The sequence below is a fragment of the Rhipicephalus microplus genome, unplaced genomic scaffold (assembly GCF_043290135.1).
Source record: "Rhipicephalus microplus isolate Deutch F79 unplaced genomic scaffold, USDA_Rmic scaffold_14, whole genome shotgun sequence".
NCBI lineage: Eukaryota > Metazoa > Arthropoda > Arachnida > Ixodida > Ixodidae > Rhipicephalus > Rhipicephalus microplus.
The window spans coordinates 9,167,467-9,192,711 of NW_027464587.1; the positions used below are offsets into that span (position 1 = coordinate 9,167,467).

Genomic DNA, 25,245 nt, shown 5'->3' on the forward strand with positions numbered 1-25,245 from the left:
AAACCCATTCTTTAAAAACTTGATCATCAGAGATGCGATGTATCTCCACACCTGATGACAGACGTTTGTCCAATCACAGCCACATTATAACAATAAGCAGCATTTGGAAGATTCTTGAACACGTGCCATCATCTCAGGTCAACATGTTTCCTGAAACCACCTTGCTCTTAGTTATGCGACAGAATGGTTTTCATAGATCATTTTCTTGCTAAGCTCAACTTGCCCCATGACAAACTGTGTGTTTAATTTTAGACCATTCCTGGGGAGCTATTTTTCTTAATAACTAAAGAAAACCCGATAAAGTGAAGCGTGAGCTTTTAAAAGGAAATTTGCAAAACATGCACAATCATCTCCAATACCTAGCCTGAGTATATATTTAAATAATAATGATCATTTTCATTCTAGAGTACATATCTGATGGCATAAAATCTGGAGTGCCAAAGAGTCTGTCACAGGTATTTTTCACTTCTTTATTGGGGGCCATGCAACAATTTTTAATTATTCATGCAATATACTAGAAGTTTACTGCAGTGTGAATCTCTTGCCACAATTAAAAAAAATAATTATGGGGGGAACATACGGACTCTTTACAAAGGTTGAAGTTGGTGCTGATGCCGTCTGTCGCATGACCAGTAATGAGACAAAGCACGGCGCATCGCATTAGGGCTAATAGCAGTGCTACGCTTCCATTTCACACACACACACGCGCGCATAATGTATGCTTTACTGCAATACACTGCAAGCACTTCACCCCATGACACTGCTGTATTGCGGCAATGTTAACTTTTAAAAAGACCTTTACGGGTTAGCAATTGAAGCTCGACAATGCTCCCAGCAATGAAATTTCTATTTTATTACATTTTTTTTTCATTTTTATACACTTGCCTAAACTAGTGTTACCAGCCGTCCCGAATTTCGCTGGACTGTCTAAGACTTTGCCCGCGCTGTCCCAGTCGGGACAAATGTCCCCGATTTTTACCGGACTGTTCAGTAAACAAAAAAAACTTTTTGCGTTATAAAAGGCATGCCAAATAACGAGCATCCATCTGATCACATAGACAAAGAAATGTTGCTTTGGTTAGCTGCAAGGAACTTTAAACACTTCAGCTGAACTTTAGCGTCAACTTTTACTAGAGCATTCTAGAGCGAGAGGAAGTGTCACGAAGAGCACATAGCAAAATTTAGTGCCACATCAAGAGACCGACGCAACGAAGAGAAGAAATAACGGATTTGTTTGGAAGGCACCGCAACAAAGAAAACTAATTTCCTCACCCACACACAACTACCTTCACTGTCGGTTACCCCAATCTAAACACACACTGCTAAGCAAACAAATTGCCATCATCTGCGACTGCTTAATAAAGCCACTCGGACAAGAACGTTCTCTAATTCTAACTTGTGCATTTCGTATCTATCTCGCGCACTTACGCAAGAACAAGCTTCAATGAAAGCGTTGGCACAGTATATACTTCCTCCCAAGTGACACAAGCTGTTTGATCGGTCCTCAAGCAACACGCATGCACCTACCATACATCCGCGTAGTACATGCATCAGACCAACATTCACAAATCGCGTTCCGAAGGGCTTTATTTTATGCTCGTTGTCATTGCTTGTAGATTTGGTGGCAAACACTTCGGGCTGGTAGGTGTTAATTCTGTGCTTCGGGCGAATGACGTTAACTACTCGATAAGCACGGATAAGAAGCTCCTGAACACGGCGACATCACAGGAATTAAAAAAAGCGGCAGCCACTTGCGTATGAATCACTTTCTAACAACAGAAAGCGACCACGACCCCACGGGAATAGGCGCTTCTCGCCATTTCAAACAGATTACAGTCCAATCCAACACCAACATCGGAGAAAAAAACATCACGACTAGAATACGATGAACCCGCCACAGACTGTGTGTCACAAGCTAGTGAGGAACTCTACCTGAACCACAGAATAAAGAATGCCCAAATCACCTGAAAAATGTTTTCCAACACACCGATTCTATCGCCAACTATTCATACACTTTAAACCAAGTCAAGCCGGTTTTAAGCGGTTATTGGGTGAACCGAACCTCGAAATGGTTCGTGCCACCGGGGGAACCGAATCCGAAGTGTTTGGAAAACCATGGTTTATCTTTATTGGCAGTAAAGCTCACTGTGGGGATGAATTTATTAGTAAAGTCAGTTATCTTGTCATTAAGCATTAGCCAGCTGTCACTGAGAGAACAGGAACCGAGATTGAGTTCGAAGTATGGTAGGAAATCTCGTAATTCACGAATAATTAATTCATAATTACCCTTATACAACTGAATCGTTTTGCGGAAAATGAAGCGTATTTTTGGGGTGAAGTTAAATATGGTATGGATGACTTTGTGATTGCTGATTTCACGTAAGTATGCAATAGATTTTAAGCTTTCGGGGCTATTTGTTAATACCAGGTCTAAAATATTTGAGGATTCACTAGTGACGTGCGTTAGTTCGGTTACCTGTTGGATGAGGTTAAAGTTGAGGCAAACATCGACGAATTCTCTTCCTTCAGTATTTCCCCAGGTTGGTGAAACCTGATTGAGCCGATTAATGGAGGGAAAGTTAAAATTCCTATAACGCAGAACACGTGCGTTAGGGTGTTTATTAGTTAGCTGGGATAAGATTTCGTCTAGTTTGCGGGGGAAGTCTGGGTCAGTTCGAGGGGGCCTATAGCATGCACCAAGTATTATTGCTTCGGGAGGGGCACGGCATATTACCCATAATGATTCTAGTTGTGAAGATGTGTTGATTAGAGAGCATGATAGTTCTTTTTTAGTGGCGATGAGTATGCCTCCGCCACGTGAATTTTTACGATCGTGACGAAAGAATATGGTATTTATCCCGCACTAACTTTATAGTTAGTGCGGGAGTTTCAGATTAATTCCAGCCTATTTTTTTAGCAATATATCTATAACATGTGGTACAAATAGTTTCTGTTAGTAATTTCACAAATGACAACACTATTATCAGCAAATCATGACGAAATTTACATGATAGCAAGGAAGGGGCAGTGGCAGTTAAAATGAGAAATAAGCTGGGCTTAGCTGAGCACAAAGTGAGTTCAATTTCATGCGAAGCATTCAAAGTACTAAACTTTGTTCGGTAGTGCCAAGGTCCAGATGACTTAATTTTAAAGTAAATGTTTATGACTGACCTTGTCGACTGTGTTAGAAAATTCTAAAATAATTCAGTCTATGAATCACTCAATCAAGAGAATGGCACAATTTATGGGTAAATAAGTGGAGTCTAACTTTGAAGCGTAGTTTTAAATCTATACTGCGTAGTGTTGTATGAAATGTAGGGTGATATAGAGGTACTTAGCTGCTGAATAAGCTTTGTTAGAATATAATAATAGTAGTCGTATTACAACATATGTGCAAGTTAAAATGAGGAAAAATAATAATAAATTTTTAAATTCCAGAAGAAAAAGGAAAATTAAAAAAATTACAGCATATTCACGGAGTGATTGACGATAATTGGGGTGAAGCGTCCGTCCATGCATGCGTCTATGCGTTCGATCGCGTTCGAGAATGCAGATGACGCATGGGTAACACCGATGAGACGCGTGCCAAAGGAGCCGAGCGCAAGCGTCTTTAACGTGCCCGCCACTCTGCTTCGTTCATGCCCCACCAACGATCCACTACGTATGGTGACTATAAAAGAGATTGAGAGATCCGCTCGTTCTATGCATATCCAGACACAGCCCCCCATGCAGCCAATCTGAGAGTAGGGGTACAGCGCCATCTAGTTATCTTTACCCAACTGCAGTTTCTATGTAATTCTTAAGAAAGCGCTGTCTATTATACTGTTCGGCGAATACTGCCTTTCTTTCTTTGTTTTCTCTCCTCTCGGTTATGCGTGATGCTTGTACCATATCTAAGGACACAGTGAAAGATGACGCATCAGTACAAAAAGGACTTATTTGGTTTGCATTCTTTTATGGTTTGGGGGTAGTATGAATATTTATAGCAACTTGATTTAAAAGTGTACTTATTATGTGTTTGTGAGTGCCTGTAAGGTGTTAACTTAAAACGACAGAAAAAAATTACTTCTGACGGGTCGATGTTTATGTCACTATGAATTAATTGAAACAAAATCTTTAGTTTTGCTATTTTTGCCCTACCTTGTAGTGTTAATAGACCAGCTTTCGTTTGCAACTCAGTAGGAGAATTCGTTAGATTGAATTTGTTATAAGTATACCTCATTGCTTTCCTGTGCACCCCCTTTTAATCCTTGCAATTAGTTACTTTGTATGTGGAAACCCCACAATACTATTATAATCATGTTAGTAATATATTCATTATTATTATTATTATTATTATTGCATTGATAACATTGCACTTGATTTGCAGTTTACTCATTAAATCTGTGTTTCACTGTTACACTGTTCAAGGCAGTATTTATAATGTCCTTACAAAGACCTACATATTTTAACTGCATTTAATGGACTCAGATATATCAGCCAGTCTTGTGGTACACCCTACAGGACAAGAGTATTTTCGTCATTTCAGGACATCCCGGGGATGTTTTGGATTTTTGAAGGAGGTACGTATTAGGGAATGACTGATGCACGGCTACCTGTTTGTCATGCAACCTTACCTTATCTCCAAAAGATCAGGTGATGGCAGTATGAGGCAAAGCAGTTAGACCTTTTCAGGGTAGCTTTATGCCTTTCTATAAATTGCAGTGCCATGTCCTCCTGTGGCAGAGAGGTGCTAGGCAATAGGAGGTAAGGGAGTGCCAGCCCGTTTAAACTTCGATGCAGCACACAGCAATGTTTGGTTGTGCATATGTCCTGTGCTTTACACAAACTGTTTTTGAGTTGTTTGCACTGCTTGAAATACCCTGTGCCTTTTTGAAATGAAACTTGTACTGGCATACAATGAACTGTAAATGTTGTCAGCATTAGATGTACAAAAAAAAAACCATCATGAAGGTAATGAGCCCTTATCACTTATTTGCCTTGCACTACAGCTATTCTGGGATGAAGAGAATGGCCATAAGGAAAATAATAATAATAATAATAATAATAATAATAATAATAATAATAATAATAATAATAATAATAATAATAATAATAATAATAATAATAATAATAATAATAATAATAATAATATTAATAATAATAATATTAATAATAATAATAATAATAATAATAATAATAATAATAATAATAATAATAATAATAATAATAATAATAATAATAATAATAATAAGAATAATAATAATTCACACCAACTGGTTTCATTATAACAAATGATTCCAGCTGATTCCATTTCCAGGCCAGCTGGTTTCATTTTCAGTCTCGAGTGGTTCATGCTGGGACCAACTGGAACATGTTGCTAATGTGTTGGCTTGTACTTAGTCCCAGCTGTATACAGCCATGGTTTCAGTTAAAGTGAACTGAAACCGTGGAGTATTTTCACCTGGAAAGGAAAGAATGTAGAAAGTGATGCATCCAAAGGCAGAAAAGAAAACAAAGGGGAAAGATAAAACAGGGAACAGAGCAAGAAAAAGAAGGCGAGCTCTGAAAGAGAAAGAGAGAAGAAAAGAGAGAAAGAAGGAGGCACACGCACACTGAACTTCTCTCGCCCTCATTTTTAGGGCTCCTCGTTTTTTCCCTATGCATCACTTTTTTACCATTACCTGGCTAAATTTTCGCTCCTATACACAGATCGACTGAATTGACGGCGCATTCAGATTTAGCGTACATGCTCGTTGTCACATCCTGTCCAAAATTGTCATGCCTGTCGTGCCACAAAACAGCTTTGCAATGCAAATCACTATCGTGCAGCTGAGGAGCTGTATCATGCACAGATCATAATGTCAGCCTGATCGCACGAAGTAACGGTAATAACTTAGTAGTACACCATGCATAACACAAACGTTCAGTGGGCCCTTAAGTTATGTCGTCTTAACTGCAAAAGTGCAAGTTGTGCTTTGCCAGCATTTTCCTCAACTATGAGCCATACACTACAGCTGTGTTTTGTATGAATATAAAAGAGAGTACTGCTTAAAATGTTAAGTACACTGACTATACAATTAAAAATATGGTTATCGGCATTTCTAAGAGTTACATTTTCTTGTAAAAAACTGACACATACTTATGTCAAGATTCGTGCCGGAAGTACGTCTTGCCCAAGGATATTTCTGAAAAATTCAGTATATTCCACGTAGCTTCACCTTCACAGGAGGTTATATGCAGATCAATGTTAACTATTTGTTCATTGCAAATACTTCAAAATTTTTAATAATTTAAAATAGAGTCGAAGCGAGTTTGAATACAGTACTGTTCCTTGAAATATTCGAAGCATTTGAATATTTGCACAACCCTGCTTTTTTTACTTAATATATTTGTATTTTTTACTCTCTCTACGCAATTGGTTTCTCCCCTTGTTTTTTTCTCTTTCTCTTCTTTCTAATGGTTCTCCCATCTTCTTTTTCACTCTCTTCTTTGCATCCTCCCTTGCCTTTCCCACCCCCTATACTATTTACTATTTAAGGCTGTGATTTCTTCTGTCACCATGCATAAATAGCTGAAGAATTATTATGCTCAGCTTTCAATTCGCTGGTTCGAATATTGCCTCGGCTAAGCAAAGAAAAAAAAAAACCAAGAAGTATTCTTGTTTTCTTTTCTTGTGCTGCTCAGAAGTGGTTCATTGCAGATGGGACCCGTCTTCTAAAGCGGCACAGGTTCGGAGGTGCCAGTTAGCTTGCCAGTGTCCATTCAGATGTTATGACTGGCAGTGCAAGGACCAAGTCTGCAATAGACGCTCATTGGGGTACCAGCCAAATGTGGTACGCGTCCAGCAGAAACACAAGAGGTGTCTGGGTGTGCTGCAGGGAACACGCATCAGCGTTGCTGGGACAGACAGTTCGTGTTTGAGGAGAGGCGCACGCACGGACCGAGGATATGAAAAGCGCGTCGCGTGTGCACTCAGGGCTCTCTCTGTGGCCTTCGTTACGGCCGGTCCTGTCTCCTGTAAAAGCGCATCTCGACGCCTTGTGTTTTTTACACCTGTAAATATGTAAGTAAATCGTGTGTTTCTGTCGTCAAGAAGCCTCTCAAAGGTGTCTCCTTCCCCGGCACCTGGGTGAAAGCCTGTGCCCCTAACCTCGGTCACATCAAGGTGTGCTTCCCAAAAGTATCGCTGTGGTATGTATTGTGTGCTCACAATTGACAACAATGAAGGCATGGCTAAACTTGTTCTTGGTTTATCAACAGCCTTCTTGCAATATGTGCCTGTTTCAAATATATGAGGACTAGGTTTTCTTTTTTTTTTCAAGTCCTAATTTGTTCGAGATAAAACTACAGCGAATTCAAGACGCTCATGTTTGGAAGATTTAAGTAGACTTTCCAGCTGCCCCTTTGCATAGTTGCCACTGCAATTAAGGCATCTGTTTCGGCCCTGTAGCAGCTTTTTTTATGCCCCCCCCCCCCACACACACACACATTAAAGACAGCCGAGTCAAATCTGTATGCCACTCACTGTCTGTAGATTGTTGTCTACACAACCTGCTTCCATCATTTTATACTGTTTTCACACTTTGCGGCCACCAGGGTTGCCACCTTTTCTTAAACAAAAAACAGGCCCTTCAATGAGGGAAAGAGGGAGGGCCGAGGATACCTGGAGATTAATGTCCAACAATAGACACCATGTCAGGTCTTTGGCATACAGTGCCATTTGAAAATAATATTGCTTTCCTTGAGTCAAATAAACCTGATATAAACGCAAAAATGGCTCACTGAGCTAACCTACTAGTCTAAATGCTGGCATAAAAGTATCCATGCTAAGAATAATGCTTCATTTCCATCACTTAAAAAAGAAAAATTGGGCGACCCTTAAGGTTCGCTTTCAAGAATTGAACACGATAATGTGTTCAATTCCAAATGTCATGGTTTTCACTTTTATGTCAGTTTAGGGGTACAGCAACTAACTGGCCAGGAAGTGTAAATGGATCTTTCTTTATTTGGAAACATGCAGGAGTATGATACAGTCAAGCTCCCTTTCCCTTGAGTAATTTGGATTGTATATGTATTTTGAAATGGTGTTTGAAAATCACAGCAGCTGTGCCATTACACCGCTTCGTGGCAAAAGCTTAGTATCCAGTTCTGGAGAATTTCTGCACGTTGCCTGCTGCAGCTCAGACAATCGTTAATCTGGCTTAAAATTATATAGTATATATATTGCATTCTCACTTTCAATTTTGCTTATTATGCAATTTAACTTATCCTTTGTGAATACATCAATATTTTTCACATAATAACAGAAATTTGCAGAACTTCATGCCTAAACATAGTGTGACACAATCTTCACTAAAATATGGCAATCAATTTATGAGAAAAAAGTGGGCCGCATGTGGCTCATCGACCCATGAAGCATCTTTGAATAAGTGGGGCAACACATGTCACGTTGTCTTATAAGGGCACTAAGCTGTAATTCTGGTGAAAAATTTCTTGCCCAAAAAGGCCCAATGAAAGCAGTACAGAGGAAAACTTCAAAAACTGTGGGACAAAAATTGCAGTGAACCTTAATTTCAGATTTTCTACGCAATTCTGCACCTCTGCCTGTGGCATTGAGTCTAGCGGCTCTGTCCCAAGGTCTTCACATACACGTACCCTTTCAGCTTGTGTCTGTCTTGTCGGTAGGTGTCGATAATATTGAAACTCGTCCAAAAAAAGGAGAAAACAGCAGGCATAGATGAGTGCACGCATTCATATGAAAATAAAGAAAAAGGAGAATATTGCTTTTCATTCACATTCAACGAAGCTGTGTCTATGCATGTCTTGTCTTGTATCTGCAATGGATAAGGGCGAACATCTCAGTTAAGCCTGCATTTTCGCAAATAATTAAAATTGTGGTAATGAATCATGGCAAGCCACTTTGACGTGGTGTCAATGCACTGAATGCTGTAAGTGTGTTAACAAATGCTGCATCATATTCGTGAACTCTATTCAGGTGTGACATATTTGCTTTTCTCATATATCTTGCATGATTTGATTATCTTGAAAATTCGTGTTCTCTTTGGCTTCCTGGCTGTATGAAGCAGCAATTTTGCCATATTTTTCCTTTGGCCCGAAATTTTAGCAACAGTGTCTTAGCCACAGCTTTTGGTCTCATTGCCTCTCCTCATAATGATAAAAAATATCAAAGAATGTGCTGTTTTGTGGCATCCACCAAACATGAAAAAACAGTTCTGCATGTATGCTATGTTGTTAGGCTATGCAAGGAACTGCTTCATTTTTCATTCGAGTGCACTTCCACAATGATTTTAGGCAGATATAATTTTTGCAATTTAGAAAGAAACTCTATAGTTGCATGCTAAAATTCTTTAAAAAATCTGAACAGAAGAATACCATAAATTTGAATTTTTAGCTACCTGGTTTTGGAACTTTAGCTACCTGGTACGCAATATGACACCGGCTGAAAAAATATGTTAACAGAATAAAAGATTTTAAGCTCAACGTATCACTGATACCATGCATTGTAAATGTGCAATCTATAGTTTCTCAGTTTCCTTAATGTTTCTGGTACACCACAACTGGAAGGCATTGTGCTGATGGCAACGTAAAGTGGCAGAGAAAGTTTTACTGAGGAAAAAGTGGGATGCATTCATCCTATTAACCATCAAAAGGTTAAGAAATTGATGCTCAGCAGTGGAGCTTCCTCCACAGCAACAAAAAACCTGCATTGAACCACAGTGCATGCACACACCATCTCTCCAGCACTTCGCTCATGCACTCTGTCATGGCAGAATTTGGTACCAATGCAGTGAACAGCTGTAGGCCACTGTTTTAAACATGTGTTGCATATAAGACTCCATCAGCAACAACGTTTGGTGAAAACTGTTTCATTGCCTTTTTTGTGTTGCCAATGCGTGATTAGACATTCGGAATTACGAGCTTTCCAGTGACATAAAAGAAATGTACATTAAAAAAATTGATTGGTCGTAGGAAATACTCAGGCCCTCGAAATCCACAGAACCGTTAAGAAAGGGTAAGTATTCATTGGTACAAGCACATTCCTGGAGCCGAGTAGCCAGCTGCGCTACACAACTTCTCAAGTCTTTTCTTTTATTGTGCCAGGGCGGATGCTGTGTATCATACTGTTGCACAAGTTTTCTTTTATTTTGGTGTACTTAACATTTTGAAACATTAGTAAACTTTTAAAACATATACAGTTTTGCAAATCATGACTGTTGAATCGAACACAACAAAATTAAATTTGGAATGTTAAATCACTTAATATTTCTACAGATCGAATCACACTTGTCTAAAACACCCAGCCGACCGCTCCATTTGCCGTTTTCTGCAGAAATATGTTCATGCCGACGCCGTATGAATATCTAACATGGCATACGGCGTGCTAGGCCTTTGTGCAATAACTTAAGCGTGAACAGAAGCATGTAGCTAAGGTGACGTAGAAGCCGTCACTAACAAGAGCCATGCGCTCCGCTGCTCTGGACAAGTGTGATTCCACCTGTACAGCTGCAGTGTTGGCATTTTTTCGGTGCATGAAATTCTCCATGTTCACTTTACATCTCGTCCATGATATAAAAACATGGAAATAAAAAGAATAACAAATAACACCTTCTAGGTCTCAGTGAGAATAGAAGCCAAGCTGCTTGTGTGGCAAGCAGGTGTGGCAAGCAAGCCACGTGCCTGCTCAAAAATAATTTTCATGCTTTACAAATACACGCGTCTAGTATACACGCTTTACAATACAACATGTATTATCGCAGTATTTCATGGTACAAATGTGCATTGCCACTGGCCATCAGAACGTGTGATTATCATAATGACTTCATTGTTTAAAGCAGCCACGAAAAACAAAAGGCACAAATGCTACTGGAGTATTCTCTTAGGACCATGTACTGGGTGCATATAAAGTTTAAAAACATTTCATGCACATAGTTGCTCGTGGTTTAAAGCATACTACCCAGTACCTGTATTGCGTGGTCTATTCTGTGTCCCATCTCTGCGCTCTTTGAAGTAACTATGTGTACGTATCAACAAGCTCGCTTAGCCACCATTTAGAAATCCATTACGCAGACTGCAATATATATGAAACCCTTACTAGCACAAGCGACTTTAAACATTGATTACGTAGTAATAATCTGCAGTATAAACTTTTCAAGTAATGTATGCACTAGGGATAGGATATCATTGTTGTGTTCTACTCAAACCTTGAGGGTCCCCTAATTTTTTTCACCCAACAATTGTAAGATTCATAGATAGTAATGTTCCACAAGCATGGTATTGTAAGTAATCACCCTTTTGGCCTATACTGGAAGAGTGGAGGGGGTGCTGTTAGGAGTGAATTTACAGGCTGTTAAGAGTCTATGGAAAATTTTACAGATTGTTGTGTAAGTATGCAAGCATTAGGGCATGTCAGTTCAGATTAAATACCTGAAAAAGATCATGGGCAGGGGTCCTAATAGGACTCTTGAAAGCATTTCATCCTAGGAAAGAAGTGATGTGTCATCGACACATCTGTTGAAACTTGGAAGGTCAGAAAAGTATTGCAAGCGTAGGTATATGACGTTTCTTGACAATACATGACTGTGACATTGCACGCTTCCATACTGCACATGTGTCTATTTCCTAACATACTTGCTAGCAAAGCCACAACAGGGTGTTTATCAATTTAACTTTTTTCAAATTTAGTGATTTTTCCAGGTTTTTCACATAGATTAAAAGCAAACTCCATGACCATAATGTCTGCTTGGAAAAATGTGCAGTGGAAAGAACACTTTAGCAGTAAAAAAATTAAATAAGAGGCACTCATATAAAACAAATGAACACATTTTACACACACTCATAATGTTGTGAGTGTATGTGGTAAATATGAAAAAATGTGTGTATCTGGTCAAAACAAAAACTTGTGACCCAGGCACAGAGGAAGTTGGCTGTTTGGTTTTCGGAACAACCAGAACACAACCACACAGATAAAATCAACTGCAGCTGCAAGTTCGAAGGAGCCTGCGATAGTCCAACAGTGCAGCCAATGCTGCTAGGAAACGTAAAGGTGGCGCTATCTCGCGACATTCGTATAAAACAAGGATGCAACAGCCCGGCCAGTTGGCTTACTAGAGCACATTCTAGTTTATTATAATGGCTATAGCCTGCAGGCCATTTAAGATTGGATTAGTTTACCTTGACTTAGACTGCTGTATTTACTAATGATTTGCATCCCCGTCTCATTTGTACATGTCTAAAATATACTCTTCAGCAAAAAGGAGTACTTACGTATTTTATGCGACCTTGTCTTGACAACGACTAACAACAATGTCGCAACAATGAAACTGTACAGCAAAATTTACTGTATCCTTTCTTTCACTGTCTATTTTTTTTTACACAATGCACACATGCTTGTTGGTGTTTTATTTCTCTGGGTTCTGACTCGTGGAGCACAATGAAAGTACTCAGACACCTGCAATAAAAGTTGCGGTAGCGTTTGAAGCGCTGATGTTTGAATATGGGATGCCCTACGGGCCCTGAGGGTATCCTAATAAATAAATAAATAAATGGGATAGAAAAAGGAATCTGTCAGACCGCAACAGCTTCCCCGATTCCATAAGTAAATAAAAGATGCAGAATCGTGAGTTAGGCAAATTGGTGAGTTCACCGAATAATATTTTACAAAGGAACGGGTTAGAAGCAGTCAGAGAGGGTCACAGCGCTGATTTCACAACTGAAATTTATTTGGAAAAGGAAAGAACATATATAGAAAATAATGACTCATCAAAACTATGCACATGTACACATGTGTTACAACACAGAATGATTCATGTCTTCTCTAAGACCTTATGTTCTTCAACTAGACGAGTGTTACATGAAATACTTATGCACTTGTTGTTAGATCTAATGAAAATGCTTCGGCTACTTCACACATGCGCTAATCAACATGTCAATATTTGATATTTGTTTTCTACAAGTGGGGCACACACAGGGCTGGGTAGTATCGCAATAGTATTTAAGAGATACTTTTGAGTGTCTGTATTGCTGTATCGAGGCACTTTTATAAAATGTATTTGTATCTCAGTAGTGAAATACTTTTACGGTGTATCGCATGTATCGCGATACTATCCAGAACACGGGTATCTTGTTACTTTTTTTTTCGTAAATGAGCTGAGACGTGTTGACAATGGGGAAAAAAATTTCTGCTGTGACCTTGGCAGTCCACGGCAATATATGCACCCACCATTTCTACATTTCTGCTGAGGGCGAAACTGACTCCTACCTTCTAGAAAGCGAGCTAGTTGCTTTGCTACCCGCATCCCATTGTGCTCCTTCAGGCAGAACTGAAATGTGTTTGAATGATGGCCTGCTTCAGCGTGCCAACAATGTTGTACTGGCATATTGAATTCCAGAGCAGATATTTTCATTGTGAGGAGCATTGTATACTGCACAATGGGCGCCATTTTTAAAATGTATTTCCTCATGCAAATTGATCGAGCAGTGCTTTTTTTTCGCGTTTCTTTCTTACTTTTCCTTCGCGGCGCCCATTTGAAAAACTAGAGCTTATTGCGGAAGCCACAAACCACCCAAAGAATTTGGTGCGTAGTACCGTGTGCCATTTACGATACTTCTTTCCGCAGAGCATTTCTGAAAAACGCCAGCATGGCCAAATGGCGATTCGAAAGAGGTCTTTTTGAGTTTCCTTTCGCATTCCTTGTTTTGTCCGTTCTTAATACTTTCTGCCTTTTCTATCATGTTTCTAGAAAACACTAAACCTTCAACTGGAAGTTCGTTTGTTTATGGTTCTAGCTTTTCGCTTGAACTATGCTCCTTCTAGCATAACTCATACTGTTGCTGTTGAGTTCCGGATTTCGGTGTGCAATGCGTGTGACTGATACTCTCATACGGCATAGTTCTTTATTGCAACTGATATCTGTAAATATGTGGTTATTAACAATTATGTGCAGTGTAAGCACCTTTTGTAATACCTTAATGGCACTAAAAGTTTGGCAAAAATATAATAAAACAATTTCATTTGCAAGTTTCAATGCGCTGCACATTTTAAATATTATGCTGCACATAACAAATGTCTGTATGGAGTATAACTATCCCCGACATAGAGAAAAGTATTTTATTATCTGTATTCCGCAATACTTTTTTTGTCTTTTTGCGAACGTATCTCTGAAATATCCTGTCACATCAATTACAAATTTATCTCAGTATCTGCATTTTATGCTTCCAAACCACGCATTTCGATATCTGTATTTCAGAATACTTTTTTCGGGCATCTCTCTCTGCCCAGCCCTGAACACACATCCACATGGCCTACAATGAGCTGCCGAATGAGACGTGATTTCAGAATCTGATAGCATTAGCTCATGCTCTCTCACGCGCACGTTTATGTAACGCCTCATTTCATCTAAATATTCGCAGCCGCAAGACAGTGGAATCCCATAAACCACGCCAGTAGTGCACGGAGCATATCTGTCGACATGACTGGAGACGACACATTTGTTCCCTTTCCCTGACTGCTGACACAACGCTCTATCCACCAAAGTACACACATTATGCACTTTATTACGTGCTGAGAATGACATGTTTATGCAATAACGAGCACCAACATTTTTCAAACCATGTGCTATCCTGTGTATGTATGTTATAACTGCCTACCTCTTTTCCTTGCTAATTTCTGATGCACTAGAAGCACAATGATGAAATTTCTTGAGCTTTGAAATAAGTTTTTCCGACAAGGAGCAAATCACGTCACCCGGAAGGTCAAAATTTGCAAGGCGAGCAACTTGTGTATCAAATGCATGCGCCATAAGGTGCTCGCGTAACTTCTGAAAAGCGGCACCCAGCACAGTTGACTCAATGGCTCCCTGTATGGTTTTGAGTGGCCAGAATTGAAATTCAGAATTGGCTTTATGAATCTAGGTTGGTATTGCTATATATGTGATCTTTGACGAAAGCCTGTCTTAAATCGAGAAACTGTCGCTCATCAAGTTTGACAATTCCAAAGTGAAATGCTGACATCCCGTTTTCCTTAACATCTTTCTTTATATTAGCAACCAGTAAAGAGCAATTGTTAATGTCCAGTAGAACTAAAAAGTCATGGACATATCAAACAGCGTGTGATGATAACCAATTCAAATGCTTTTGCAGCTGCCCGTCTACATACCCAAGAAAAATATAACTAATTACAGGTATATTCATGATTCAATGCAGATACCAGATTTTTGGACAAAATTATTTCCCTTCCAAGACACAACGGTAGAATTTAGGTGGCCTGCATGAGCTCTATAAACGACGCAATAGAGATGCCAGACTGGCACTGAAACAACAACTCATCATTATCTTCTCTCATGCACTGCTTTATACTCTTCTAATCTTCACATTGAGGCAAACAATAATATAAATCTTTTACGTCTATACCGAATGCATTATGGCACAAAGAAGGTTGTTCACTTAGTGATAAGATGATAGATTCTGAGTTGGAAATTCTTAGTGGATCACAAGTCTTCAAACGCTACGAATTTCTTTGAATATACTCTGAAACATTTATTTACCAAGTGTCTTTTTCTGAAACAACAGCTCTTAGTGGCAACATGAATCTTCACTGAAATAAAAACTGATAGTTTTTGCCTTTTTGCTTTTTTCACACTTGCCGCTACGCGTTCCTGATTAAGCGTTAGTAACAGGGCATAAACTTGTTCGATCAGTCACCCGCTTTTAGCATCAACACTTTTTTTTATTAATATATACCCTAAAGGCCCATTCAGGCATTACACAGGGGGTTTTAGTTATACAATAAATTTGCAAATCAGAACATTGCCATTATAAAATTAAAGTGGCAAACAATGTAAAATACAGTTCCATAGACAAAGATGCAAAAGGAAAAAAAAATTGTGGCAGGAATTAAAACTCAATAAGAGAGACACAGCTATAGTGCAAAAAAATATATATACAGAAAATTGCCATGAAAAAAAACTGCCCCCTATCTGTATATTTGACCAAAAATGTCATCGAAAGACTATTGTATTTCGCCTGAAAAGAGTGAATAGACAAAAATATTTATTTGATGTTTTGCACGAGAAAACTGGTGAATGGGATCCTGGAGGTGTTGCGTGAGACATGAGTGCCATCTGGCGGTAATTTCAGAAAACGAAAGGATGACCTTTGTTATAGCGAGCACGCTGCACGCAGCATGCGTGCAATCTTGGAGGCCATATTTTGTAGATTTCAAGACAGGTAGCAGCACAGTATCGTCTTAGCAAAGCGTAGGAGACTCGCCTTTCCATGCGAAGCGTCGCATTGTCAGCTGCAGTGCTTAGAATTACTTATTTATACCTTTTCTAGTATAAATAAACACAGTGCACAATATCGACGTGTTGATGTTGTGCCTCAAATATGCTCAATATTTGCTTCTTATTGACAATCGTACAAGTATGAAAGCAGAAACTTGAGCAATACTGGTGGATGCTGAGGATGTGGTCGTACTTGAGCCTTTTTGCTGACAGACCAAAATTTTTGCATTGGAGTATCCCAAGCAAGACTATCATCTTTAAGGAGAAAATATATTTACAATGAAAGAAGAGTAAAAATAAGCACATACATGCACTTACAAACTCACACAGATAGGTAAGTCATATGTCCAAGAAAATATCAAATTGGTTTACAAAGGTGGCACGATCAATGAATCAAGTGATGTCGCTTGGCAGTGTGTTCCAGTGATGTGTGCTTCGAAGTAATGGTGAGTTTTGATACATAATTGTGCGTGCCGAAAAAGGGTGTACTTTCAATTGGTGATCAATATGTTTCAAAATATTATGAGGTGTGTTTGTACAAGCTTCATGAAGGCACATTTACTATGATAAAATGTATGAAAATGCAACAACAGTGACGACAGTCTGCGTTTTTCAAGAAGGGGTAATGAAAGTGAGTGTGTAATATCTGTAGTGCTGCAGTTGCGAGAATACTACTTGGTGATAAATCCTGCTGCTTCATTTTATTTTAATTCTAGTTAATCGATGAGATATGATTGATGTGGGTTCCAGATGATGGATGCATATTCTATCTTTGAACGGACAAGTGGTGTATGCTAGCATTTTAGAGGTATAGTTCACCAAGTAAAGGTTTCTTTTAATAAATCCAAGTGCTTCTGACACCTCACTAGTTATGATATCGATGCGCTTATTCTAAGGCAGGTCAGAAGATAAATGAATTCCAAGATACTTAAATAGGGATACTTTTTCAATGGGGAGAGCTTGAATTTCATATTGACTCATTTCTGTTTTATGTGCTCTTGTAAACGTCATGGCCTTCGTTTTGGAAGTGTTAATTTGCCATGGTGACACCAAAATGCGAGTTTATTAGGGTCCAACTATAATGGCTCGTTAGCTTGGGTACTGTCAATTTTTTTATAAATGATGTAGTTGTATGTAAATAATTTGATAGTAGATGACAAACCATGCCCAATGTCGTTGATGTAAATGAGAAACAAAAACTGGTCCCATGATTGATCCCTGGGGTACACCAGACTTTGCATGTGAAAGTGAAGATGCATGTCCATCCACATAAATGGATTGGCTGCAGTTGCTCAGAAAATGATTTATTCAGCTTTTTTCCAAACCAGTGGCTACCTTATCATTATACATAGAGCCATCTAGAGTTGAAAAGAAGCCTTCCTTTTCAGCAACCAAAACATGCAACTTAGCTTCCAGATGCGTCTCAGAGAGCATGAACACCGTTGTGAGGAGTGACCAGGCTATGTACAACAAAGGCAAGCTGAAAAAGCCAGTAGGCTTTTTTTGTGAAGCTAAGTTGCGTGTTTTGGTTACCTTCATGCTACCTTCATTTACGTACTCTTCTATGAACATAATGATAAAAAATACTCATGGATTTAATAACACCATCTCAAGGAAATGAAATGAGAAGAGAGTGTGCTACTCTTGAAATATCTGCAATAAGTGCATAGCGGAGGACGTTTGCAGCTGCATCGCCAATAATAATAATAATAGCAATAATATTATACAAGGCAAGACATAGCCCAGCAAACCTCTTGTGATGGCAGTTCTAACATAAGCACCTAACTAAAAGGCCTTCAAGCCAAGCCGAATTTGTGGCCACGACAAATATGCACAAGTTTACTGATGTGAGAAATGCTGTGCTTGGAAAGTCAGATATGATATGTGATATGTAGAAGGAACATACATCAAAATAGTGCATGTACCAACATGGAAGCTAAGGAATGCTTTAGTCAATGGGAAGAATAAGCTGCCGAGCGAAATTTCTGTAGTCTTCTTTACACTGTAGTCTTCCACGAGTGTGACAACATGTCAGTCTATGAGACCTGTGATTTTAATGAAAGAGCTAAACAACACAACAGTTCAAAATGAAGTCACCAAATCATGGGTGGCCTTGGGTGCCCTCGCTGAACATGCGGAATATACAGGCTTTCAAATTTACTGGTCAAGCAAACGTGTTCTGGTCGAAGAAAACAAGCTTGCATCATGCCAGCACCTGGAATCCCTGCACATTCACACAGCTGCACATATACTCAATAAGATTTATAGAACGCTGACCATATACTTTTGGTGCTTACATCACGTACCTAGTCATACTTAAATACGATGTACCTTTTTTATGGCTGTCATTAAGAACAATATCAGGTGCCCAAACATCAGTAAACTTTGTGTTATTTTCGTCGGTGTATCCTTTTGTTTGTACACTAAGAAGAAACAGTTATGCATTGTCTTTTTTTAGGCCTCTTCTAGCGGTTCACTGTAGTTGCAGTCGAAGGAGTGACTTTTTGAGTATTGATCAAGGGTAATGCTTATTTTTGTGATGGTGGCACAGACTGCCGCCAGTTTCCATGAATTAGCCAGGTTTTACCAAAGTTCCTACAGTTTTCCAGCAAGGCCCCAATTCCCCGAATTTCCCAGGTTGGTAGACACCCTGCACAAACAAAGATAGATGGCAGTTAACTCGCGTCCTGTTCCCTGTCTTATTCAAGTGTCCTTCTGCACTTTATTACCTTAGAAGTACTTGCTGCTAGGCAGGTTGTTATAACATTATTAGGGAAAATTCTAGACGATGCGAATGTGTGGTGCAGTGTAAATATTTTCTGTAGTTCAGCTGCGACCGATGCTCTTTTTCTGTGCATTTTCATTTTTCCAGTGGTGCTTGGGCATCTATAATTTTCCCCCTTAGCTTAATTACCTCCCTGAAGCTATGCATCATCTTGCCCATTAACAACCATTGTTAAACTATTGTACGTGGCATTGTTGATGCAAAATGACCTTAGAGTATATGCTAAAGCTCCTGCAGGATCACCGGCTGATTGTGACAACCAGTTCACCATTTATAGGACCCGAAGTATTGACATTTTCAATATATCTGTTCGCACAGTGCTTCATTGGAGTCATGCAAGCTTAAAATATGGTGCTCCCACAGAAAAATTTTTCTTCCTGTGCTGTGACCAACGGGAAAACTATGTAGACAATAATGAAAAGAGATCACAACTAGGCTTAGCTGTGTGATGTCTGCCTCAATAAAAATGTAATAAATTAATACAAGTGTGCTTATATCCCCATGGTGTTGCGAGTTTATTACATTTGATATGAATCTCTGCTCGCTCCACCGTGGTGTTCCTAAGGATGTACACAGAGACAGCATTGCCAGAACTAATTTCACTGTCACAATCTTGAACAGGTGTGCAACAAGCATGCGCCAGTGCAGAGAACACAAGAGAAGTCGTCACTGCTTGCATGTTCAAGGTCGTATGCACGCACACCGGACTATGATTTTGCAGTGTCTTACATTTTGAGTGGAGTATACATCGTGATGGCGGGAGCCATCTCTGTGGTCACCAGCTAGACTGTCACAATGTGCATATTGTTGCTTCAGACAACTGTTTAGGACAAAAAAGGGCACCGTAAAAAAATATTTTTAGGCTAATGTAAGGGCTTGTGGTGAGGAGACTCTCAAAAGGTATATGGCGTGTCATCTTGCAATAGAGAAGCAACATTTATACCTAGTTTATGTTAGTAGGAGTCTGCTAAACAATGGCCATACAAGCTTGTGGCTAGAGAAGGATGATGTCCAAAGATGCCCTCCTGAAATGTTGACCTGCAATGTCCTCCCTTGCCCTTCTTGGTGCACTGGAATTTTTGCCCTATAGGTACTAATTCCTTCAGTGGGTACTCTTGAAGGGCTTCTGAATAAGCTCAGTCTTACCACCTGCTTTACCCAAGGGCAAATCCTACTGTTGGAACTTGTTTGCTTGGCAGAAATTTTTAACAGGAAAAGAAGCTTCACTCGTTACACAAATACAGCTACAGCATTGCAAGATTACTATGATGTTATGTACACAGACCTCCCACATACAACTCATTAAAATGTCACCAATTACCTCTATGGTGAGCCTGATTATGCCTTAAGACAGCATGTAAGTTTCTTGATCCTATACTTTTTAATCAGTACACGAACCTTGAAAAAACAAGATCGTCACGTGCAGTCCGTAAAACCAGTGCTTATGAACTGCAATGATGCCATCGAAAGAATCAGCGAAAGTAAATTCACCCTGCTGGAAAGCAAATTCTGCGTGAAGCCTGTAAATGTACTGTTAACAAAGTCTTCTCGACAACTTCATTACTTCTACTTCCGCAATTTTCATAATCCTGTCTCTTCATACCTTGCTGTCAACCCAAAAATTATTGACCTATGAGGTGTTACTCATATGACCATGCTCATTTAACATACCTGCAAGCCTCAGAGCTAACATAATAAAATTGAAGACTTTAATAAATTAATGCTCTCTGCTACTCACCCCTTCAAAAAAAATTTTAGCATCCCCTTCAAACCTGTTTTTTTAAAGACTCAAGAGGCACAGTGACGTGACTCATAAAAGGCATATCCGGAGCTTGTGGTGCAACTAAAATCTTTTCGGAGCAGCATAAAAGCTGCCTGAAGCTTTTAAGCTAGAGCTGTTGCACCACATGTTACAGGGAACTAGTTCATGAACATATGCATGCATGTTCACTTGGACTTCTGCTCAACATAAACGTAGGCTTTTTGCTTTTTTGCAGACATTCCCAGTTTATATAAAGCTTAGCGCTTTCCGGGAATTCACATAACATTTGTAAATGACTCTGGCTTTCAACGATAGTTTAGCTACAATATTGAAGCACGGACTGGTAAGACTATGCATTGTATTTACTTTCCAAAAAAAAAGAGTCTGATTATATTAATGCGTTTATTAGTACAACCTAATCGTTCAATCTGTGGAGAAGTGGTTGCTGTCATCGTTTATGTACAGAATTGTTAGGTCCCTAATTAATGAGCACTTCATAAAAAAGGGTTTTGTAACTGGTCCTTACTGCCAATTATTTATTATGGCTCGACAAAATTTAGAGTTATGTGGGAGTAAGTAGTTACACTTGGCAAACTGTTTGACATGTACAATCGTCGAGGTCGAGAAGCCCAGCCGAGACATACCGGAATAGTGGAACACCATGCTTTCTAGGAGAAGTAAAAGTGATTGTACAGCATGCGGTACTGCTGATAAAATTTGCCCACTGTATGGACTTAAAACTTAACCACCTTGTATGAAATATTTTGAAAGTAAACTGTAACAAATAGGACCACAAATAAAAAAAAATAGCTAAGTGGTCAGTTCTATATGCAGGTACTAAATTACAGTTTTTTATACAGTAAAGCAAGACTATTGTCCAAGCACAACTAGCTCATTATTACTTTTTTCTGACAATAACCACAACAGTTAGAAACTATTTGGCTGAAGTCACGTGGTAACTTTTGTAGTATAAGCGGGTTCAGATTGTTAAGAAAGTTTGTGCCCAGCAACGTTTTCAAATACATTGCACGTTCATGTCCACTGCGATAACATCTTCAAATCGCAGGGGTAACGTATGGATTTATGCGTATGCCATATACTTGCTCCCTGGGAGAACACAACAACGAAGAGTGCACGCATGCTCGACACAAATAATGAAATTTATGAAAAAGATGTAGCAGGTTTCGTCTCTTGGTGCAGATCCCTGCAGGCACTTACCTAATTCCCACCCCATTTTGCCAACAAGCAGCCCATGTAAGACGTTCGAACATGCGCTATTATGTCGGGTCACAACCAGTTTCCTCTAACCACCTTGCACTTAGTTCTGGCACGACATACGGTTCAAAGATCTATTTCTTGCAAACTGTGTGAGTAATTGTAGACCATACTTCAACAGTTATTTTTGTGCTTACTCGATAGGAAAACATGAGCTACAAATTTTTTAAGTTTATAAAATATGAATGGTAATTGAATTGTGAATGGTAATCTACACCCAGCCTTAGCATATATTTCCTTTATAATCATTTTCAAGCTGAGGCATGGCACAAATTTTGAAGTACGACTGAAGCCTCTCATTCGCATGTTTCATTTATTTGAATGTGCCATTCAACAATTTTGAATTAATCCTGCAATGAGCTAACATCTGAATGCCTTGCGAATTGCCTGCCACAAAATATATTTTACTAGGTAAATTGTTCTGTGCTTGTTACACAAGCTGAAGATGATGACAATACTGACTGCCGCATCGTCACTGATGAGGCAGAGGATAGCGCGTGTTCAACTTAGGTGCACACACGAGGCACAATGTCAGTGCTACATTTCCAATTTAAACACGAGCGCGCGCAATATGTATGCTTTACCGCAATACACTGCGTGCACTTCACCGCAAGGCACGACTGCCTTGCGGCACTGTTTAATTTTAAGAAGACGCTTAAGGTGGCAATCTTGAGCGAATATTTATAGTGCTCCCAGCATATCTTCAACTTTATTTCTTTTTTTTCTTTGTATACACCCACAAGAAAAGACATAGCTTAGAAAACCGATTATCGTAATCGGCGACAACATATTTAAGCCACTTGGAAAATAACGTCGTGTGAACGCCTGGTAATATTCCATCGCTTTCAACTTGTGCATTTCGTATCTGTCTCACGCAGTTACGCAAGAAGAAGCTTCAATGAAAGTTTTGGCGCAAGCATACACTTCACCGAAGCGACACATCGATCCTTACGCTACGCACGCACTTACCAGACATACACGTACGGCATACATCCACAAATAGCATAACACACGGTGTTCATGATCGGGCAAGTCGTTACCACATTGCTTATAGACAGTATTACAGAACGAGACCACGTATCCACGCGCAGAGGCGGTTCTCGCGAATGCATAAGGCTCCCGGCCAAGCAAAGACCACGGATAAATAACCACCGCACGGTAAAGATCCTCACAAGTTAGTGAGGAACTTTAAACCTTTCGTTCCCACCACCTAAACGTCCCCGAAAAAATGTCCAACACGGCGATTTTGTCGCTATCTATTCATACGTTTTCAGCCAAGTCAAGCTGGTTTTAAGCGGCTATTGGGTGAATCGAACGCTTTTGCCTCGAAAAGGTTCGTGCCACCCTGTGGCAGCATACGCGGCCAGCGGCAAAAGGTACGAACTAGACGGGAGCATTTTAACTAATCACGCGTACCACACCACAAGCAGTAAAAAAAAGTAAAAGTGCCCGTTTGCCATTTTTCAACTTCTTTTGTTTTCCTGTAATATTTATTTGTTATTAAGTAGTGCCCGCCCGCTACAAAGGTACAGTTTAGTACACTGTAACAAAAAAGGGTCACTATCGTCATCATCATCACACTGGCAAAGATGGCAGCCAACTAAAAGTGCATGTGCGTATGTGCGGGTTGCTGTTGGAACTACTGCGTTTTGTAGATTGCGATGTTAAAACGTGGTGCATCAGCGCTGTGCCTTGAGTTTATTTTCTGTTGTTCACGTCTGCGTGTAGTGTTTTGTCGAAGGTGAAAGTGTCTTTGCTTCCGAGTACCTCATTTCGGTTGTCGCGACTTGCGAAGTCGACGATTAAATAAATGTTGCACTCTCCGTGCACGTAAATGTCTGGTGAGAATTTGGATGCTCATGAAATAGTGGTGCAGCTGCGAAGTGTTGTTACTGAGCCCGTGATCTCCGGCGGCCATTGCTCCTGCAATGCTAGCTTTCAAGCGAAGTGTGTGTAAGTACTTCAACGCTGTCACCTGCGCGCATTTCTAGCTTTTTAGCGAAGTAAGACGGTAAGTTGGGCCAGTTGGTCAGGATCCATCGTTGACATACTTACAGCGCCACACCAGAAAAAATACAGGACAGGGAAGGAGCAAAAACAGAAAGAAAAAGACGGCGCTGGCTCACAACTGTTGTTTATTGGAAAAAAACGTGGTGAAAATGGTATATATAGGTACTCGCAGCCTACATCACAACATGCGCAGAATACGAGGTGCACCAAGGTATCGTTATCACACTCATGGCAATAAACAAGATTGGCCTAAATAACTTATCTCTTTTTCATGCAGTGTGACGGATGGTTCACTAACGCACTTGCTCCTCCTAATCTTTATATGATATGTCTCAGCGATTTCTCTTGTAAGCTGGTTAGGATGCTTGAAGATGATGGTGGTTCTCTCAAAAATGGAACGACAACCGCATGACCTGCAATTTTCCGGCAGATGCAGTCGCGCGATTCCTTGAAGAGATAACTCATGCTCCCTTAAACGAACATTCACACATCGTTTCGTTTGTCCCACGTACTCCCTACCACACGATAATGGAGTTAAATACACAGCTTTCTTTACGCATGCGATGTACTTGTTCTTATGATTCACAGCGCATCTCCCTTTGGCTTGTTTGTTCCTCAGCGCATGATCAACCATCGGGCAAATGTGACCTATCTTATGTTTGGCGGAAAAAAGAACGTGAACACCGTACCTTGAGCCTACATTTTTCAGCCCATGCGCCAATTTTTGAACATAAGGAAAAACTGCTCTTCTTCTTTTTCTATCAGAATGTTCTTGAGCTTTTCTGTGTTTCACGAGCTTAACGCTCCGAACTATTGACTCACACAAAGACGAAATCACCTTGTCAGGATACCCAGCATCTACTAACCGTTTTACCTGGTTATGAAAAGCAGTATTCGACACGTGCACACAGGATTTCCTGAGCGACGCACTTAAGATTGTCTTTGCAATCGCTCTCTTCACAAATAAATAAAAAATAAATTAAAAAAATCTTAGAATGGCCAGACTTGTAGTTTAAGATAGGCTTCACCGATCTTGGGTCATATTTCCAACACAAATGATCTTTACCAAAAGTTAGCTTTAGGTCAAGAAACTGCAGCTCGTAATCCTTACAGACTTCGTGAGTGGAGGT

The 25,245-nt window shown here is 39.7% G+C and overlaps 1 long non-coding RNA gene across 1 annotated transcript; it reads right to left on the reverse strand.

Moving 5' to 3' along the window:
- Positions 1 to 12,701: 12,701 nt before the first annotated feature.
- Positions 12,702 to 23,316, reverse strand: LOC119180759 (uncharacterized). Its single transcript, XR_005111098.2, has 2 exons — positions 23,075 to 23,316; positions 12,702 to 18,933 (listed from the first exon to the last, which is right to left on the reverse strand). It is a non-coding gene; the product is annotated as an uncharacterized LOC119180759 (long non-coding RNA).
- Positions 23,317 to 25,245: the final 1,929 nt, after the last annotated feature.